We start from the raw sequence: 20,280 nt of genomic DNA on the forward strand, positions 1-20,280 counted from the left end.
TAGTCTAGTCAATTTTGTAATCAGCATTTTATAATTATTATTTTCATCGTGATGTATGATGTTCTTGAAACAGTCTAGCATATTTATAATATATATACAGAGGTTATTTATTGTAATTATTTATTATTGAGATTTATGTTTATTTACCAGATCTAGTCACTCGAAAATACTCTTGTAATCATTAAGTTTTTATTTTAATCTGCCAAGCAGATAATAGCCATTGTACTTGGGAAAAAAAAGGTTGGATATCAGAGAGAAGCAATACTTTTCAGTATTAAGACATGTTTTAAAAAGAAATCTTAATATTTATAATCGCAAGACGGTTGCTTTGTTGAGAAGTGTAAATAAACTTCTTTCCCTGACTCCATGCAAGTTTTTTTTTTTTTTGAAAACTTCCATGAAAGAGGAGATTTTCTGAATCCACATCAAATTCAAAAATTTCATGTAATTCGGTGCTTTACGATAAATATAATCTGTGTAACTTATTCAAGTCATTTATCTCTGGAAACTAAATGATGTAACTAATGACTCTTTTGTTTATTTTAAAAACACTGGTTCCTTTACAGAAACAATTCCTAAGAAATGCAAGAAGAGAAGTTCATAACAGACTTATATTTTTTAAAACGAAAGATTTTAAGGTCACAAGAAAGAAAAGGATGCGATTTTCACTTAGTAATCTTGAAAACCAAAACGAAATCCAGCAACCCATTGCTTTCTTTCTGTTTACGAGATAATCTAAAAGTTGAAAAACCACATTTTTCCTGATAACATCTTAAATGCATAGTACTTCAGCCATTTCAATTTATATACTGTAATAGTAACATTCTTGTTTCTTTATCCTTTCTACCATGAGTTATGCTTAGATTAACATGTAGTCATAATAACTGTTTTCTTTCGACATTCATTCCAAAACAAAACTAAAGAAAGAGAATTTAACCCACGGTAAGCAACCTTTGTGATCGTTAAGGATACCTGTAAGTGCATATGATTACTTTTTTCCCCTTCAAATGTATATTTATGATCTTGCAAGTAGCCCCGAGATCGTGAAAATCGTGCAATGACTGAACTCAGAAATGAGACTTTGCTTTCCGGTGATTGTACCATATTAATTTAAAAAAGCGATCTAATGAAGAAATGCCACAAAAAACTCCACTATGATACAACAGCCCAGTCCACTGTAGGATTCCAGGATTTTTTTTATTTAACTCGTCGGAAAAACGACCGAGAAATACTTTTAAAAAAGGCTTTACTATTTCTCGGTTTATTAATGTAAGTGACCGAAAATTTTACCAGTGACTTACTTTTTAAAATTAAAAAAAAAATTGTATTATAATTTTTTATTTTAACTGAAAATTTAGTGTTCTGGATACTTAGAGAGGAGGGCGCCCTTATCGCTTTCCTTCTCGATCTGCTGCTGGTTTTAGTCGAACGTTGTTTTATCTTCCTTGTAATTATTTGCTGACCAATGAAGATTTCTCTTGAAATTTGTAAGTGCATTTGAAATATGTTCTAAATATAATAATGATTAAAAATGAATACTGACCTCAGTTTAACCCAGACAGATTGTGTCCAATTAGGCAAACAATCTGTTAACGCTTATGTGTCATATTTCAGACGAAGCCTATAGTTATAGTCAAGCCATAATAACGCGATCATATTAGCTACAGTGTTGATTTGCGTTAACTTGACTAGGGAAAAAAAAAAAAAACTACATATCACTTAAAATGAATGTTTTAACAGCAGTAGTGTGCGAACGTTTTAACGTGGCAATTGCCAATTCGACTGATAGCGTTATGCGACCATTTTTGCTTTCTGAAACTTTCACTTTTTTGATATCAAATGGAGGAAAATAAGCTTAAGTACATTTAAACCTTCCCTTGTCCAATGAAAATATTTTCTTCACTACAAGCAGCAGGCGACTGCTAACATAGCACACATGAAATCTCTGTTTTAGTCTCACTTGTCTGCTCATTGGTTTCTGTTCTATGAACACGTGTTCATCTACCACTCATTTGAATTGCAGTTTATGAGTTTTCTTTAAGAATTTCTAATGATTAAAAAAAAAAAAACTAGCGACGATACAATCTAAAATGAATTTATGAAAGAAAATCATTAGTGCATTTGAGTATTTATTAATATCTTAAAATATTAGTGGCTGTCATAAAACAGATGTCATGTGTCAAGGTATCGGAAGGCTCAATATAAAGCTCAAAAGAAACTGTAGCACATGTGTTTAAGATTCTAAAATTTTGTCTGAACTTGAACTGTATTATTTTTATACCTTTCAACGGCATATGCTGATTAACAAGTTGATATACTAAAAGAGATTTTGAAGAAGTTGTACAGGAAAACTAGCAGATAAATGAGAAAGAATTTGCAGCAACAGCAAATATTTGTCTTATTGTCTCAGAAAGATTTTTTTACGAAAAAATAAGCTTTAAAATGGAAAAATGCGCGGATAGAGTGCGTAGTTGTGTCTTAAGTATGTCGATATCAAAGGCTTAAGTTCGCTACAGAATTTAAGATCTTCCTCGTTAATTTTCTTCTAGAAAATAAAATACAAGAGCAAATGAAGAAAATTAAATATTTATAATCTAATCGGGTAGCCAATCACTTATTACGCTTTGAAAAGCTGTCATCGACTTTTCCTTACTACGCTGTAGATGTCTTTACGATTTCTCAAGAGAAATAAAAAAAATCTTTAAGCTTGTGGTGCTTCGAGTTCTGCTACCACTTTATAACCTCATAAACGCCACAACGGATCACCTACTAATTTGTAACATTTAGCCAACTGGTGGCCAACCTGCGCAACTCCCAGTCGAACATTCTGTTATTAACAGTTGCAAAGAACTTGGCTGTGTTAATAAGTTCCGTTGATACACTCAATGCCAGCAGCTTTAAGCTCTATTAGCACAACACTGTGTAATTAATCATCACATCTGCACCGCCTCTGCTATTTATGGTATCTTATCGATATAGGGTTAACTAAATGTGTGAGTGAGGAAGCTTAGGATGGGGGGGGGGGGGAACCTCAGCTCCACTTATCCGTAACCGTTTAAATGGTTAGCCGAACATGAACGCCGGCAAGTGTCATGTACAGCTATTCAATGAATTCCATTGAGGAACTTTGGCTTCTTCTGTGCAGCAGCAGCTGGCGTTGCTATATTTTTATAATGTGTAGAAAATTACTCAAATTTATCGGAGCAAGAGATCTTCAAGTCCTCGGAATGTTGCTCCTACCTGATCGAGTAGTCCCAGAGCAATATCTTTGTACATCCACAGTGCATTCGCTCACATGTTTACGTAGTGTGTTGATGCTTGTAATTCACTCACCTCCACCCTGGTCTCTGTCCAAGTAACCATTAGTTGTGGCGTCTATTACTGCCACGGTGTAAATATCTGTACGCTTTACAGATTCGTTCCATTATTGTATTTCGTTAGAATCGACTGTAATTTCGTAGCTGTTTATGTAATTTAAAGTATTGTTAACATTTTTAGACAACCTCGAAAGCAATCGCTTGTAGCTATTTCAGACCTGTAGATTAGAAGTGCACCCATCCACCTAACTGAACAGACTACACACACATTCTTCTCCACCCATCCCACACGTGAATGGAAAACAATGTGCATTCTAAATGCTGTACAGCAAGCGCTATTAGACCTAGTAAGACGTTGGCCTGGAAAGAAAAATTAAAGGCAGCACGTTGTAACTCACACGAGAGACGTGGCACGACGGTGTGGGTTATTTAAAAATAAACAAAAGAAAGGCAATATCCTATTTTAGGTGATAAATTTATACGGTTTTTTTACATGTATACAGTTAACTTAGCAGCAGTTATTAACTGTTGCCATATTGTTATGTAATATAGACATTTTTATTTGTAAAATAACATTTGATTGTTGTTTGCCATATGTGTAATTCTCTAAGAGAGTAATTTTAATAGAATTCTTTAAGCATTTTTGGTTCGTTCCCTACCTCATTACCAAACATCACATCTAAAACAATTTTAACTTGGATCAAAAAAGTTCTTTTTTTATATTTGAAACAGTAAACACACAAAACATCTCTTCATTTGCTACTGAAATTCTTCAGAAACTGCGTGTTAACTGCATAAAATATTTTAAATATAATCATAAATGATATTCTAGAAAACATTGTACTTTAAAAAAATAATAAAAAAAAAAAAAGAACAACTCAGCAGTTCCTGAAATGATGATTAGCCAACTGCCATTGTCCAATCCTAGTGAACCTAGAAGACGCTAGGTGTAGCCAGGAGCAAACATATCAGCTCAAATATGTTACGAGATGAAAGCCAAAACATTTACTTAAGAATTGTGCTGTTGCTCGAAATTAAAAAAAAAGAGTATATATATATATAAATAAATATTATGGTGTTTTGGTACATTATAGAGTCCAAATGATTTGCCTTAATATGAGTGATGTCACTTTACTTGATTAGTCAGTTAGGCCTAAACGGGATAGCAGCTAAGTCAAGGAACTTGTCTCTGCTTTCCTGTCTTTCTGTATCAGATAAGTAATAAAGATTAGAAGGCAACTTAACGCTGTGTCCTGATTTCATCTAATACAACAGTACACATTTTACATCCCAAACGTACCAACCAAGCAAACTGCACTCTATAAAATGCAGATCTTTCCAAGAAGGTTTTGAGGCGTTGCGTTTCTGGTTTTATTTAATGTACTCTTCAATAAATAGCTTCACTCTCTGGAGAAAAAGCAACGGGAAGAATTTTTGCGACAAAATAAAAAGGGAAAAATATAAAATACGTAACAGATTAAAAAAAAATCCGAAATATGCTTTTCTACCACTGTATTTTTCTTTTCCGCACCTGTCGTTTTGAAATAAAAAGGTGCGTTATTGTTAAAGTTTGACATATTCGGAATTTAATTTGTTATTATGCGTAAGGTTTTCATATCCTTGCTAGGATTAACAATAGAAAAAGGGTATTTAGGAAGTTAAACGTTATTAGCTAAGCTAAAACGCCTTACTTTTACACCATGTAAATATAAGTTTAATAAGGAAATATTGCGCAAACCAAGAAATAAATACGTGCATTCAGGAAATTTTGTCAAGAATAAAAAAAAAAAAAAAAAAAAACGTCGATTTCGCGTATTTTGTTTAAAAGCACATGAGTTTTTTTTCTGAACTCATCCCACCAGAATTGTTGCTGGTCTCCCGTAAAAATATAATATGAACAGGATATAAATAAATATATCAAATTATTACGAATCACAAAATAAATAACTTTATTCGCTTTTTATGAAATTTGAGATTCTGGGAATGGTCTTATTTGCTGCGTAATTTGAAGGAAATTATTTGTGACAAAAGGGAGGTGGCGAGTCTAAACTCAGACCGATAGCATTGCGTAATTTATAGATGAGCTCTATTTAGTCCGAATTAAAATAAACCGCCTGATAGGGTTCGTTTCAAGTCATATACTGATGATAAAATGCATCAAGATGAACTCAGTGAGAAATTGTTTAATAAATAGGTAATGTTCGCAAAATACATAACAAAACATTTCGACCACAACTGCAAATTAAATATTTTCTATACGCTCGAGTCTTGTGTTGCACAAGTGGTGGTGGTTGTATTCAATTGGATTGTTTTTACTAGAAATGCGTTAAAAAATTCAAACATCAGCTATAGTTGCAGCAGTTATTGAGATCATTTGCTTATCTGGTGGCCTAATTCTTCTTCAGCTTAGTAAACCGTTGATCTTTCAGTTTATAAATGGTTATCTGCACACTGCTGAACAGTCTTAATCATGCGCAATGGAACCGATTCTGAATAAACAATTATCTCAGCTTCGTTGCGACACTACATTTCTCACGTTAGCGATTACGAAGTTGAATAGAGTTCTTTCATTTACTAGGTTTTTTATTTTTTTTTAACTCGAGGTTTTAAAAGGTGCCACTGCATGTACTGTCACGGAGGGCTGGGTGATCCCGCGTTAATGGCGAGCCGATGTTTCCGAGAAGTACTGGTTGCTGAATGTACGAAGTCATATCCTTGGTTGCTTTAATTCTTTCTTTCTTTTATGAAAGGCAAGTTCACACGAAGAAGTTGATCTGCTTTATTTTGCACTCGCATTTCTAGAAAGACAAAAAGCTTAAATGAAGAGGAAGTCTGGGCACGTGGTCTCTATTAATATTAAGACCCCCGTGCAGCTTGTCATTACCTTGAGCATATCCTAATTAGATCTATGAACGTTTGCCACCTAATCTGAGTCCCATGTGCTAAACGAAGTCTGTTTAATTAGTTAACAAGTTAATCCGCAAACGGTCACGGATTCATTAAGCGGTTTCAAATTTGCCGTCAAATCCTGGAGTGAGACGTTCTGTTCCGGATGTTTGCTGAATCAGTCTGTTTTCTTAAAGATAGATTCAGCAACCATCCGGAGCCTCCTCTCGGCCAACAAGATTCTTAACCAACCTTAAAGTTTGCACTATTGAAAACAAGTTAAATTTCGTTAATATCGAACTAAAAATGTGAACCTTCACTAACTTTGCTGGTTATCGATTGGTTTTCGTACTACTTTTTTAAACATTTATCCTGCTCAGTAGAAGTTGTAAACTTATCGCACAAATACAGTGGGTAGGTTAAGGATTGCACAATCCAGAAACCGTGCTCTGTACACAAACATGGTACTTCAGGCGCCTCTAATAAGCAGAGTGAGGAAGTTTCACACCAAGGGCTAAAATTTTAAAGATATTTACAGACATCTGTGTCACAGCAGGATTCGGACTTGCATAAGATTTGTCTTTCTCAATAATCGTTTCTCTACAATAAGAGGAAATAATACCAGAACCCATTTTCAGAAGGGGCCATTTCGAAACCAGTTTTTGCTTTCTCATCACAGAAGGGAGAGATTACCTTAGAACAAAAATAAATAAAAGCGCAATACTCAATTGATAATTTGAAAGGCTTGTTTCGCCAATTCTGATCAATATGATTAACAATAATACTCCTAATTTAAGGTCTCGCGCTCATGTTGAATTTCAATCAAATCGATTCATCGGAGGACTTGGTCACCATTTTGGAAAGGTCCTTGTGGGGGGGGGGGAGGGAGAAGCACTGTTATAGACGACCGATTTTTATAATGCGGTTCTGAGAGAACGTTGAGATTCACCTAGGCGGTATCCAATCAATAGCTACGAACTTTTAACCACATAGCACATATTTATCTCGACAAACCAAACTTTTCTTAACAACAGGTATTCATTCTCAGAAAGGAAGTCAACATCAAACTTTTATGTAAACAACGAAAACTAAAAAATGGTTTCGATGTTGCGTACGAGTAAATATGCAATAATACAAAGAACTATTTAATAAGAATGTTGCTTTCTCATTGTGAGTCTCCTAAAAAATGAAAAGATTTTAACTATTCAAGGTGAAAAATTGAGTAGTTCTCTTAATCAAGTAATCCATAATGAATACCACCGTCTCGTTTCAGAAAACGTTTTCTTTGTATTGCATCACACGCGCTGCTTCATCACGTGTTGAAGAGGACGATTTTTTTTTTCCGTTGTGCTGTTGTGGAATTGGAATAGCTGATTTTCCAAAAAGGGAAAAAATAAATTTTTTATCTTGCAATGCCGTAAGTGTGCAGAAACCAAAAACCATCGGAAAAATAATCATTAAAAACTACCACGTCGAATATTCAGTTGCTGGGATGGACTAAACAATGTTATCCTGTTTTTGAGGACACGCGCGATTTTCGTTTCTTTAAGCTTCTACCAATATTTTAGTTATTTATTCCGTTAATCTTATTATACAACCCACCTTAGTGGATTCGATTTCACTTCGCGAGGGTTTTAATAGGAACGCTCGCTGTGTCCCATCCGGAAAATCCGCAAAGAATCGCCTGCTGTTGATTTCTGTAGCAATATTCAACCCAAAACAAAATAATGACTCTTAGTTGTGTACGATTGGAAGGGCGGATTAACTCCGCACCAGGATGGTTTAACGGGACTTAGATTAGGTGGCAAAGCCAGCCAGTAATAACGTGTTTTTTCCTGGACGATGTGGAATGGAACATCATCTTGAAGCAACTGTGAGTTGGTCTTTGGTCTTAAAGGCCAAAGTGTAAAGACGGTTGCACCTCATTTGGGGGGTGGGATAAATAAAACTTGTTAGGTTGGAACTGCGACATCCAAGCCCACGACGCGATATGCCAGATAAATTAGAGTTTTCTTTTGGTTCGGTCTACTTTGTACCGAATAATCTTACCAGAATACGGGTCCACAGATTTTCGCTGCTTGCTGATCTTTTTATCAGAATGATGGAACTGAAATCTGAACTCATAAAAATACTTCAAATTTTCAAGTGACTGTTTGAGGTGTTATTCTCTCCACTGTAGCGCGATATTCTGTTTTATACTGAAAGAAGTGGAGTTTCACCAACACGTCTTCTGACTACTTTCTCATCGCTGTTTCGTTTCTTATGGACTGTTATTGGTAGACCGCTCATCAGAAGCATCCGACAATGGCCGTTGTTTATCTGATAATGGGACTGTTCTGGCATTCATAGTCCAACCATGTTCAAAATCAGTTAAATGGCTGAAGAATTTCTAAACTACGTTGCACAGCTTCTTCACGCATTTCTTTTCTCGCATGCTGCATCCAGAGGTGGTTCGGTAACGAAATGCACGCTCACCGCAGTGTACGATAACTGAAAAAAAAGGTACAGCTAAACGACTTCCAGCAATATGTTACTTTCGACTTCCGTGTTATTCGTCAGTCCGTCCACTTAGAACATCCGAGATCAACTGAGGTTGACGCCATGAAAAGTGTCATGGAAACACCGGTGGAAAGGAAAAGCGTGCGAGTGATGCTTAACATGCATGTGCTTCATTATATCACATACCTCCCTCCCCTTTATCTTCCGAATATTCGGTATTCCCTAAACTGATTCTATCATTTGGTAAACACTTTTTTTTTTTTTTTTTTTTTAAGAATTTCGGAACTGGTCATTACGTAATGTTTCCCAAAGTGTGACGTATTTAAATCCGAACCTGCACATCAGAATTAAGGTTAAGAAATTTTCTTTTTCTGTCATTGTACCTTATTGACTTGATAGCTGCTCGGTCATCAGATCTTTCTATTAATAAGTTCATAAAAGCGTAGTGAGAGTTCTGCCATTCCATACATTATTTACATCTTGAAGTAGTTCCCTTGCGAGTTGGTAGTGTTCGCGCTGCTGTTCGAAACATTTGAAGAAATCTGTTTCGAGCTTTATGCGTGTAGCATGTAGAGTTTTTTTTCCAACATCCTGATGTCATAAAATTATTTGTTCCTTATAATTAAACTCTTTGCAGAGCAAAGATTTTTTTAAAGTGCCGTTTTGGCACAGTCATAGCACGGTGTTGCTACAAAGGATCGCATGTTGAGAACACGAGTTAAATGGTTTTGGCAGTGACTCCAGAGAGAGAGAGAGAGAGAGAGAGATCCCCTACTGATTAGCGATGCATCAGTTTTCCCGATAATGATAAATTTTGCTAAAATTTATTTCATTCATTCTTCTTTTGAACGAGGAAAGACAACCAGAAGTTCGAGATCTGCTCGTTTGTTTACTCTCCACACACAGCCAACTTTTCCCGGTTTCAAGAGGATTCATTTGTGCTGTTCTTTGATGTTTCTAATGAAGAGAAAATTGCTAAGGACACAGCACAGAACCTCACTATGAATATTACTTTTGCATAAGCAAGCTGCAACCTGGAAATAAACGGAGAATGGCTCAGTGAATTCTGTTCTTACACCAAGCCGAATAGCCCAATAACTGCCGTAGCGTCATCTCGTGGACAGTCTAGAAATTCGATTGTACTTCACATTATTCAGACACTTCATTACACCTCTCATTCTTTTGACATGAGATTCGATGAATTTTTTTAGTGTGCAATAAAAAAAAAAATGTTTTTATTATACACTGAATGACTAGTTTATTAGCTACACCTTCCTAATATCGACAACGCTTTTAGCCCTCAGAATAGCCTTAACCCCTCGGGATATGAATTCTACGCAGTACTGACAGTTCTTCAGGGATAGAAATGTACGGTGTAGACTCGTTCGAGTACTACAGTTGTCAGATTGGACTATAGCGAGCAGTTCGTTCACTTCAGGGCAATTCCTGGACGATCTGTCTTGGAACATGGCAGAATTATCCATCTAGAAGTAACAGCAGATACCGGGAACACTTTTCAAGTAGGCCTTCAGGTCTTCCGCAATGAGAGGACCTAACGGCTGCCAAGAAAACATTCCAGCATGCCTAGAACGCACCAGCGTTGTTATCGGCGATGCGTACAGTGATTCGTGCTGCTCTGGCCAACCTGTCCTCTCGTTCATATGGAATAACTAGGAAGTTTCTTACGTGGCAACCTTTTCCCACTTCTGTAAGGATCTAATGTCGAGATAACTCTACCCACAGCCATTAGATATTTATTGTCCATTCTCGGACACTGCTGTGCATAAACATCTCGCTCAGACTACATTTTCCACGAAACTTTCACCAGACGTGCGATAGTCAGTACGGTGGTCATAGTCGCTTTGATCCCACCGCTAGCCCATCATTACATTGACTTTTATAATCATGGACGCAAAGTCCCTTACTACCTACGTTATATAACCTGAAATGGAAGGAACTGTCTCCGATGAAGCGGTGGTTGTACGTAATAAACTCATAATAAAATTTTAAAAATGGATTATATAAAATAATTTTATATTAAGTTTTCGTATACATAGTACATAGCTAAACAGACAACTAATATCTAACTCCTCAGCAAGATTTCATTGCGTATTACTCAAATGTGAAATCGTTACTTGCGTCAAATGTTATCCGAATGAACTTACTGTTAAAAAGAGAACAGGAGGAAAAAACATATGGAGAGAGAGAGAGTGAAAATATTGTTATGCAAACCTAATCATGATTTTTTTCTGGGGAACTGGCTTAGAGTGAAATTAGACTTTTCGCAGGTCCAGTGCAGCATTTGATCCTAACAGAAGCATCCTCGACTTCAGGAGATTACGTAGCATGAGAAACATTCGAACACCGTGGATGACACCGTAATAACTGCCACTGTAATGTAACAGATGATTTGCGTATCGCACAATTACCGTGGCGGTTATTACAGTGTCATCCACGGTGTTCGAATGTTTTTCATACTACATAATCTCCCGAAGCCGAGGATCAAATACTACACTGGACCTGCGAAAAAATAAAATTACGATGTTATTGCGAACGGCGCAGAAAAAGCAGGCCACGTTACGCCCCGCTCTGTACTGGACACTTGGGAGATCTCCATCGGTAACAGAGCAGCTTGATAGGATATATCAGTCAAATTTCCAATGCAGTATTTTTGGATATTACAAGGAAAAACTCAATAGAATTAATAAATCTGGCTGAAAGACAAATAACAGGGGCTGCCTTCGTCTTGCGAACTGTCGGTGAGTTCAAAAGGTGGGGAGGGGGAAAATTCCGAGTTATTACCGATAGACGTTCTAATGTATTACCTCAATTGTGTCAAGATTTACACGAAGAGGATATTTGCATTGTATGCTTCTTAGTACACCCTCTCATCTATCGGAAACCCAGTTCCCGTGTCTGTCCCACACATACTGCGGGATTTCCAACCAACGGGCAGAAGGGTATATCAAAATTCCATCCAGCATATAATAACGTCTTAGGGGAGGAGCATGTTTTGTTGTGTATATTGTTTATAATGGAGACGGATCCATCGTGACCTGAGGAGAAGCCTTTCTTCACGAAGATCTTAGTGTTTCTTGACGATCCTGTTAGCACAAACACACCTGTTTTTCTGTGAACATTCCACACCCACAGCGCATATTAGCATTATATGCAATTCCCGTCGGTGACGTGAAGAGCTGAAGGATTTTCCTCAGCCATAGCCAAGTTAGCCGGTCTTGAGCGTCGCCAGTAGGGTTTTTTCTCCAGTTTATCCTGGGGATTTTCATCCCGCAAAGCAGAGAAACCAGCCTTGTGAACTGAACACTGCAGAACATAGGATACACCGGGGCACAGGGCTGACCACCTTATGCTGTGAACGGTTTGAGGTCCAATGATTAATAAATCCTCGACACCGCAAGGTAAAAGAATGATGATGAGATGAGACAACCAAGGGTTACATAATTAGGATACTTTACTCTCAAGACCAAACATGACTTTTTCAAGCACCTTCAGCCCACTAGTGAGCAGAGCAGTAGTCTCATTTGAGGTGACGATATCATTTCCCGCCTAAAAATGTCTTCACAGACATCCATACTGCGATAGAATTCGAATCTACAGCCTAAAGCAGAGACTATCCACTCAACTTTTGTCTTGTCTTATAAGAAGCGAAATCTTCCGGGATGAGAGTGCCATCATCCATCGAGCTAAGGCATTTCAAGATTCAGAGAATAAAAAAACGAATTCCAATGGGACAGTTACTCCTACTGCAAGACAACAGTTACAATTGCCTACTTCGATGGATTGCAATACGCGGTGTATTACTGGAAGTGCTCCACTGATCACTCCACTATATACAAGCTGGTTTGAAAACCGAATGCGGTTTGAATGTTTCCACTTTTCCATTCCCCAAAGCACCGTATCTATTCTCCAGATCTGAAGAATATTATTTCCAATGTTTCTATGTTTGTTTCGTGTTCTTTTGAAGAGAGAAGTTTTTGGTTTCTATCCACAGGCAGAAAGAACAACGTTTGAAAGCATTCAAACTTATTCATAACTGAAAATCATGCATTAATATTTTAAAAACGTAGCAGCCAAGAAGAACGTACTTAATTCAAGATATCAACATTAAAATCAGTTCTAGTCATTCATATAATTTCTATCTGCCAGTCTTTTAGCAACTTGGGGAAATCATATGTAGAATACTGGAAGGTATTTATAGGGATAAATATCGTTCGCGGAGGGCAATTTTGAGATGCTTTTTTGTGGTAGAACAATCTAGCACGTTTTTCCATCTAAAAGGTCATTTTTCGCCTTGTTTCGTCAACAAGTATTCTAACTGCAGACGTGTTTGTGCTATACATGTAATAGAAGAACTACACTGAAACTTATATTAAGCAAACAAACGAAAGACTGAAATGTTTTTATAAGAAAGTTGAAATTATGATATATGATGTTTATGATTAATTCAAAATGTTTGTAATTAAAGGCTGTTGATTTTAGGCTTCTCTTCAGGTTCAAGAATGGACTAAACAAATTCGCAGCTACATCACATATATATGAGAGAGAGCGAGAGATCAAAATAATCTACTCGCTTTTTCAGTTGCTCAACATATGCATCGAAAATCTTCGCTGACATTGCTTCTCTAAGATGTCAATTGTAAGCAGCCATTGCAAACACAATCCTTGAGGAATCCGAAAGTCAACTTTGCAGAGCTGAAATTCGGAGAACCACAAAGAGGATTCGTTTGGCTGGTATTACCGCAGGCGCAACCAAGACTACGAGGCCAATATACCGTTCTTCTAGTAAATCTGCCTGTTTTACTCGAGTTAAAACGTTATCATTTCCAGTTGAGCACGTCTACCTTCCGCTCACTAGAAAGGCCCTTTTAAAAGATTTCGCATCAGAGACAGGATCGAACCTGGTCTTTTCAATCACTGTATTTGTTATCGACGCAAAGTCTCAAAATAGGAAACTTCCAGCTTATCGTTGTAAAAGTTGTCCAGAACAGATGGGACATAGTAGAGCAGCACCGTCTTTCACAGTGCAGCTTCTTTGTGGTGAGTTTATATGAGATGCCATCATTGCTTCCTTCTGATTGCACTTTTTAATTATTTAGTCAGATACTGATTTCCTGGCTTCATTGTAATTCTTGTTGTCATTCAGAATATCAGAAGTGTTACTCTTATTACTGCAAAGACAGAAAATGGAGAATAAAAGTGAATTAATTAAAATGGGGGGGGGGGGTGAACCTACCGATGCAGAAAAACGCGTATATATCACAACCATACAAGCATTTACTTATAAGAGAATTGTTCAACTACAGTGTTTAAGGGGATGACCAAATCTATAAAAAATGCCATTATATTAACAGTGTCGGCATTTTATTTATCAGAAAGATATTTCCCAAACATGCGCCATGATAACCTCAATTGCGACGTTTTGTCTGCTGCATTACGACGAGTATGTGGAAGATTTCGTTGAAATAATAACGCCATAAGAAACAGGTGTGGGCTGACGGATGAGCAAAACCGAAAGAGCTCTTTTGTGTGTACGAGTTGAGCGAATGTAGAATCGTAGTTTATACAAAAAAGGTCAGACGAAGGGGGAGAAAAATAACGACGGTGCATTCTTATTCGAAAGGAAATGGCCTTCAGATCAGCGAGAGAAATGTTAGTAATAAATATTAAACCGGCACTGATATTCGGAGTATGCGAGAAAGGCAACTAAGGCTATGAGGCAAGCGCAGTCTTTTAATTGCGGATGTTCTTCAGTGGATTTGTCTGTTTTGCGAGTTGAAAAGGTAATCATTCTACTTTATAAACTGCGTTGCAAAATCCCTAAAAACAGACGACGCTTTCTTCCCAAGACGAATACTATAATTATCGTGGGAAATGCTCAACTTAATACTTATTACAGTTGTTACTTAAAAAAAAAAAAAAAAAAAAAAAAAAAAAAAAAAAAAATTGATCCAAAATCGGATTAGCTCTAGTTAGATGCATGCTACACCTGAGAGCTGTTGTTTTTATCCAGCTTACAGTTACGTTCCAGAATAGTCGAGCAAAGCATTTGTGTCTGAACTGCGGTCATAAGCTGCGAGTTAAGATTGTTATTTAATATTGCGTTTCCAACACCCTGTTGAACGAAATTTACTCTTTTCACTAGGATTATCACATCGATGATGGCATTGAACCAGAAACAAATACAAAACGAGCATCATCCCATCACTAATCACTGCTGATGTCAGTGGCTATTGGAGGATTGCGATGATCACTAGGATGGGTATCAGCGCGATTTCAGAGACCTACTTAAAGAAGGCAGCGTGCCGATTATCAACTTAATTAATATATATATATATATATATATATATATATATTCTGAAGTGAAACACGAGCTGAAACGATTTCAACTGTGGTCACCTTATTTTTAGGATTATTTCGAAGAGGGGAAAAACTCTATTGTTCAAAGGGCCTTCATTTAGTTCTTTATTAGTATTATCAGAAACAACTTTATTGGAAGCTGACAAGGCACTTTTAGAGCGTGTGTTTTCGTTAATTTTACATCATGAGGTAATATGAATCCACTTGAGGAAAAAAATGAACTACCTGAGGGGAGATAAATAAATTATCGTATTCACCTTCCCAACGACACTGGTTAAACTGCGAGAGAGAGAGAGAGAAGCATAAGATCGGACAACATTTATATACCACAAATCTACAATAAATAAAAAAATTAAAATAAACACTCAGCGAAAGAACTTTATTGATATTTACGTAAACCCACCAAATTCAAATTATTTTTCCGACTAGTCAGCCTCGTTCTATAAATTAATATTATCTGTCTGCGAGATGTGTTCAGCTAAAGTTGGACTCAAATAGCATGAGAAGATTCTCGTAAGCGATCCAGTTCGAGAATTTTTGAGGGAAGAATGCAATTCACGTATTAAAAAATACCATCTTGACAATCTTTTTTAGACCATATATTTAACAATTATAACCTTATCTAAATAAAATAGAGATTAAGCGAGGACTTGTCGTATTAAGTACATAAAAGCAAATCCTTCTTTCCTCAATGATTCATGCAGATCCTGTTTAGAGCAACAACATGACTTTTTTTTTTTGCGTCGTCGAACGTGGACAATTTTGTTTAGGAGTGGACAAAAGGAGAAAGATGTCCAGCGAATACCCCTTCATTCTTTACATATTTGGGTGCACTCCGTTTATTTTGCATTATGCCATCTACCCTCACGATACCTTAACATGGATAGCATTGCAGCTATTAAAAACAGAGTACACAGCCACTTCACAGCCTGCATCTTGTTGCTGGAAGAAAAGTGGAAGGAGCTTTGACTGAGTGTAATATTGTGTTATTTGTTTAAAATAAATTCAAACATAAAATGATTTATTTAACAAAAGAAATGTATTTTCACCATGTAGTGCATACATATTATACACACTCTCTCTGTGGGAGGGAGGGAGAGAAAAAATATCATTCTGGAACCTACTCTCCTACAAATATCCAATTCCATTAGCATAAGCTTGGCAATGTATTCCCCAAACAGACCACTGGATACGAAAACTTCTCAGCGATTATCAAGCCTAATTAATAAACTCAAAATTTAAACATGCACCTACAGTTTTCTCACATTAAAGCAACAGATTTTGATCATCACTTACTGTTCAAATATAAAAGAAAACGCAAAATGCACGCACACAAACTGCAAAATTTATGGAATAACCGTAATGTGTTTGAGTCTAATATATCACACCGTAAAAAGTGCAATTATTTTTGATTTTCTCAGGGGTCTAAAGATTATATAAAAAACATTATCCCCATTTCAATGCTTCTTCCAAAAATTTAGATAAATAATTATCGCAAAGCTGTCAAATTTTATTAAAATTTCTATATTTTAATATCAACAAAACGATGAGATTCTACCAAAGCAATTTTCGCGAATAGTTCGGTGAGATTGGTATTAACATTGTTAGAGATTAAAACAGTTGCAAAAACACTGTTAAATAAGCTGAGATTTCTAAAATAAGAAAACATAACCAATCACTGAATTTTTATTGCATGAAAGAAAGAAAAATCAAATTTAAACGGACTTACAGAGATGAAGTAGTTAAGGGTTTTCATAATGCTTCAAAGGCCGTACGTGACCAGCTAACCTGTTAGCGGTACGTGACACTATTCAGACGGAACTGGAATGCTAACACCGATATAATCTCGACAACAGAGTCGTCATTACACGAAAGAAACTGAAGGCAACTTAAAACCATTCAAAGCCTTCTTAATGGAGTTTCTTAATTGCTTTCAAGCAATAAAAGGAAAACAAATCAAGCAAGATTGGATCGTTTGAAATATGAAATGTGATGGGCTGAAGTAAGTTGGAATAAACTTTTTTTTATTTATTTTTATTTTATTTTTTTTGCAAGCAACTTTTCCCCCAGTCATTGCGAAGGCAGACATTCTCCAATAGAAAACAGTTCGGCTGTTCTTAATCTGATTTTTGGACCTTTGAACGGATTAAAAGAAGGCAACCTTTGATTCCCGTAAGGAGGACAAGAATTGTCTCATAGAGCAAAGTTATGTCACCCACTTTATTCTCTATGTGTTTTTTTTTTTTTTTTTTTTTTAATTTCTTCAGAGTCACATAATAGATTCTGGGTGAAAAAAAAAAAAAAAAAAAGGAGAGACGCACTTTTCAATATAGCGTGTTAAACAACCAAACAGAATTAAAGCTCGTGGCGAGGAACTTTAATATTGTGAAATAGTAAAATTAAACAGCAATACACAAATCTGGTTTGTTGGTAAATTTTTATCCTTAATTCACTCGCTCCACACAAACGTGATCATCCCCCTGGCAAGCATGATGACTCAGCATTGAAACTTTTCCGTACACAAAAAGAAACAAAGCAGAACAGTGCAATACCAACACGATAATTTCGTAAGCTGTTTCTCTTTCAAATATGTTTTTTTCATGCGAACAATTTCCCTAAGCGTGGATTTTTAAGTTCATGTTTAATCCCTAAAATTTGTTTAAAATTCCTCTCTGCATGGACAGAAAAAGTAAATCGCTGAATGCAGTAACTGATTCTCCTCCTTTCACTTCCACTCACTAACACGCTGCTCCGTGTCTCTCTTGCTACAGACCATTCCAACAGTGAGTAGAAGCGACCCATCTGTGAAAGATGGGACAGCAACTAGTCGCCATCCATTCTCAGTCCAGCTACGAGTTCACTCATCTTCGCTGCATCCTTCCTGTACAGCAAAGTCTCGTCACAAAGTTCTCCAGCGACTGCGATCATTTAAAATGAATATCAAAATCTCCCACCTGTGCTGCCATCATGGGATGGTAACGTACGAAGCATATTTCAAAGACAAGAAGTCAGTTGCTTCTTTATTTACGAATAACCAGTCACAAAGGTATGTCAAAGGGCCAAACCTTTGCTCGCTTACACTTGGATAAAATAAGAATGAAAACAAAAAACACAGTTTCTTGTATAATGGTTCAAAATCTCAGCCCACCAGTGTTATGACTATTACCAGAAGTGTACACAACTAAACTATCAAGCACACTTCATGCTGGAGTGTGGTACTCATTTGTTGGCAGAGTGGTGGCATTCGTTAGGTTAGTATCAAAGTTGTATTTGAAGGAAATATAACTGTATTTCTAAAAAGGTATGTGTTATGGAGCAACCTTCCCTCAAGCCAATACAAAACGTGAAATGATTAAGATATGAATTTATAACCGACAGTTAATGGGATAAAGCTGAAGACGGCGTTGAGATTACTCCATAACACAATAAGCGATACTAATCTGCTCACAATGTTACCAATAGGAGAAGCGTGAACTTCAGATTATTCTCGACAACAAAATGAACAGTAAAAGTTTTCGTAAAAGAAAAGCAGTTCACATAGGAAATGAAAATGATTAAATAGACATTACTGAAAAACAGTCTGAATATAAAGTTAGAACGAGTTGGACTTGTTCTATATCGGAACCGATAATCTCACATCATATACCGAATTCTATTAATAGACATGGATATGATTAAAACAAAATGGAGTTCGAAATGATCTCTTTTCAGGACCGATGACTGTTTGACGTAAACTGACACCTGAGTCTCAAATACAGCAAACTTCTTAAATGACAGAAAAACTTAATAACCAGTCTGAAGTACGTTGTAACAATTTAAGAAATTCTTTTTAATGTACGGCACGTAATGCAATTTTCAATCTGTACCAATGAAGAAACCGGGACTCAAGTTTGGTTTGGAAAACCATTGGCTGCGTACTTCATATTATGTGGTCTCACAAAGTGTAAGCGGAACAAAGATTAAACCAGGTTTTCTTTAAATTTCAAGTCGTTTTCTTATTGGTTCATTGTGTGTTTGAATTGTATATCAAAAGCAACTAAGCCCATGAGGAAAAAAAATGTTACTCACTGCACGTTGTTGAGCCCGTCAGTAACCGCGAGAAAAATTAAGTTTCAGATGGGAAAAACATAATTCATTTTATTTATTTTCAGTAGATAGCCCTTATAAAGTCTCCTCGTGTCTAGTTTACATGTAATTTCGTCAACATTTGCTGCAACTTGGGCATCTTTATCTTTCATCCGGTTAACTGTGTGTTTGTGTTGTCAGGGTTTTTTCGCTTATTAAGCACCGACTACTATTGGGTCCTCTTAGAATAGTTTTTATCGCATTTTGTCAATCCTGGCAGCGTCCGTAGCCATCGACAATGCCCTTGATGACAAGGGCATTGTCGATGGCTTTGGTTTTGATGACACAAGCTCGAGTCCCTTCTAAGACACAACCAACCTTTACGATGTTTATTTATTTATTCATTCATTTTTTATTAATTTGAAGAAGAGTTAGCAGGCCTCCTAAGAAGAATAAGAGAGGGTTTTTCATCCTGCAAAACAGGCACACTGTTCAGATGAACACACGCAATATACAGTCTCGAATACACTAGCCTCGTAGCGTGGACTGCTTCGAACGCAGCTCTAAAAATCAGACAATCTTTGTTATTCAGATGTTTAAGACCTCGAATTTAATATACGAATATGATAAGCGATCTCTTACATCCTTTTCATCTTACTGTTTGAAAGGAAAAAGTTTCCATTTTCAGTGTATTATACGACAAAGAAATATTTCCTTCTTGTAATATTCTGTTTCTGAAGGCGCTGTGAAATGCGAGCATAAACAGGTGATATGCAAATATGGGATCCGGCGGTTATGGGATAGGAGAAGATGTAATAGAGGGTCTCCACCATTTACACGTACAACTTCCCGAATGTATAAAACACCTTTGCCCTGCATTTTTTGTAGAGGGGAGGGAGGATTTGCACGAAGCAAACAGTTTGTTGAGGAGAGAAATAACTTCGAACAAGCTGGCACTCATCGTCACCAGAGAATCACCCAGAACGCAACTCTGTGTGTGTGTACCGAGCTGCGGGGAATTGCATGAACAGGAATTTCAGACGAGATGCGGTCCATAAACTCATGATCATAAACGTTAGTGTTGAGTGGTGGCTGCCGTTGTGCCGTGCACGAAGTAGCCACCAACTTCGTATCG

Source organism: Typopeltis vanoorti, chromosome 12, assembly GCF_054136105.1.
Source record: "Typopeltis vanoorti isolate ZY-2024b chromosome 12, IOZ_Tvanoo_1.0, whole genome shotgun sequence".
Lineage (NCBI taxonomy): Eukaryota > Metazoa > Arthropoda > Arachnida > Uropygi > Thelyphonidae > Typopeltis > Typopeltis vanoorti.